This window comes from Ambystoma mexicanum, chromosome 3p, assembly GCF_040938575.1.
Source record: "Ambystoma mexicanum isolate Mex_15411 chromosome 3p, UKY_AmexF1_1, whole genome shotgun sequence".
Lineage (NCBI taxonomy): Eukaryota > Metazoa > Chordata > Amphibia > Caudata > Ambystomatidae > Ambystoma > Ambystoma mexicanum.
In genome coordinates this window covers 102401634-102404015 of record NC_090925.1, presented here as the reverse complement: position 1 = coordinate 102404015, position 2382 = coordinate 102401634, and the positions used below count along the sequence as shown (strand labels likewise).

The following is a 2382-nucleotide window of genomic DNA, read 5'->3' as shown; positions in this document are numbered from 1 at the left end:
AGGACAACAAGGGGTCAGTTGTGCGTAAAAATGCAATGGATGAACTAGGGGCTGCTGGTAAGTGGTTTAACTACTCACCAGCCTTAGCTCACTCCGGGGCCAAACTTGGCAGGTATGGAGAGGGTTGCCTGGAGTACGAGTTCCCACCCTTGGTTCAACTTCAAAGTGCACAGGTGCTGCAGGTGCAGATCTGGTTCCGGTGTACAGTAGGAGCTGTATCCCTCATCTCCAATGCAGGACAAAGAAAGCACCAATGCAGCTCATCTCAGGAATCTTGAAGAAAGGCAGGAAAGTCACCAGCAACGACCGTCACTGTAGCACAGTGATGCAGGGGCACCCAACTCTCGTGGTCTGATGCATGCCTTTCTCTCGTGGTCCAAAGCAACTGGGACAGTGAAATTTGTCAAGAAGGTGCTTTGCTTTGCGGTGCAAGCTAGGATACCTCCAAAGCTTGAGGCAAAGATCAATAGGACAATGCTCCTGCATGGGTGCCAAGGTTTGAGACGGACAGTCCACTGGATGGCCCAGGGACACTTCAGAGAAAGCTCTTTTGCATGGAAACCAGGAGGCATCGAGACTGATTGGTCCCACTACACAAAGGGGTTGACGCACCCTTACAGGTCTTAGGAGATTGAGCGCAAATTAGGGCATTACTGAATGTCAGAAGTCTCACGGTGCCAACCGTCTTCTGTGAGGTTCTGGATAGTCCTTAGGTCTGCTCGGCTCTTCTGGATACTTGGTCCTTGTACAGGTCAATTCAGACCTGTTGCTGATCTGCGGATATGCAGTTTGGACCCCTCCTCATATTCACAAGTCCAGTGAGTTTGTGCACACAGCTGGCCAATGAGGCGATCTACCCCACTCATGCACACAAGCAGTGGTCCAATCAGGGACCACTGTGGCTCTCATGCACATAAAACATCCTGGCACCAGTAGTGTGGATTGGGACGAGACAGTCCCAGCCCACTTCCTGGGTACCTACACACGTGACCTGCAGTAGACCGCAAAAGACACAGCTTTCGCGGACAACTGCATGACCAAATAAGGTGTCCCTGGGTCACAAAGAACAGGGAGAAGGCAAGCGGACAAAATGGCCAAGGAGAAGACAAAAGAGCTTGTAGCATGGCCATGATGGACACTAGCCACAGTCATGAGCCAAATGCGATAAGCGTGTTATGGCTCAATAAAAAGATATAAAAGTACATGAAAAAGTTTCTGCTGCCACCAGTCTACTCCTAGGCACATTTTCCAGTTACCAGAAAATCCTCAGTGGATGACTAGGGCCTGAAAATGCAAGGACCCTGTTGCACGTTACAGTAATGAAATACAGTTGCCATAAATTGTAACAAAGTTGAAAGACAAAGAGAAACAAAGTCTGAAGGATGTGTCAGTTTCCCCATTCCGATGAGTGAAATCCCAGTGGAGTGCATCTGAAGGCTGTGCTACACTGGCAAAAGTCAGGACAGGTGGATGTAACTAAATCAAAAGGTATGTGTCTCCACAATTGTAGAGGTAAAAGAGCAGTTAAAAAGGGACAGTGAGCTAAAGACTTATGACCTTAACACATAAAGCTCCAATACAACACATTTGGCATCTGAAGTACCTCTATGCAAATTCCCTAAGAAGAACTATTTAACGCTATATGTCCAATGACAGGCATTGACTTCAACTCCCAGAATCACTCAAGTACTGAGACGAAGAGGATGAAGGTGTTTGTACAAGGTAACAAAGGTTTGAAGCTCAATATGCAGTCTAGTTGTTTTCCCTAATCACTTGTGCGTGGGACTTTTAAAGATGGCAACTAATCTACTGAGTGTGGCAGTGCACAAGAAGACGTTGGTGCCTTTTCTTTCTTTCTTTTAAATATGAAACGCTTCACGAATGTGCGTCTCATCCTTGCGCACGGGCCATGCTAATCTTCTCTGTAACCTTCCAATTTTAGTATATGTGCTGCCGAAGCAAGCACAAGACGTTGGTTCCTATGCACAGGCTCACAAATGCAAAAGATATGTACCGGTGTGGCGGAGCAGAGGAGGCTACCGAGATAGAGGAATGAAGTGCACGAGCAGGAAGTTTATTGTAGATGCTGTGTACCGCAAGAGAGTTCCTGGGTGGTGCTCAGTAGCTCGAAGAGGCAGCATTCTCCATGCTGGGACCTGAATGCAAGCAGGCATGTGATCGAGGAACCGCAAAGGAAGCGGAAAGCAGGTGAAAAAGCCATGCTGCAGAAGGACAAACTGAACCGGAAATGCTGAAGAGAACCAGTGAGTTGTGCCAAAGACAATGGGGCCCTAAGGTGTTCTGTGGAACGCGCCGATGAATGTGACACCATTGTTAAAACTACAAAAAGATTGTTTGAATGCAGAAAAGGCAAAGTACAGA

At 47.5% G+C, this 2382-nt stretch overlaps 1 non-coding gene across 1 annotated transcript; it reads right to left on the bottom strand.

Annotated features, from left to right (window-relative positions):
• Positions 1–1859: 1859 nt before the first annotated feature.
• On the bottom strand, positions 1860–1966 carry LOC138581585 (U6 spliceosomal RNA). The gene has a single exon (XR_011304647.1). It is a non-coding gene; the product is annotated as a U6 spliceosomal RNA (small nuclear RNA).
• Positions 1967–2382: the final 416 nt, after the last annotated feature.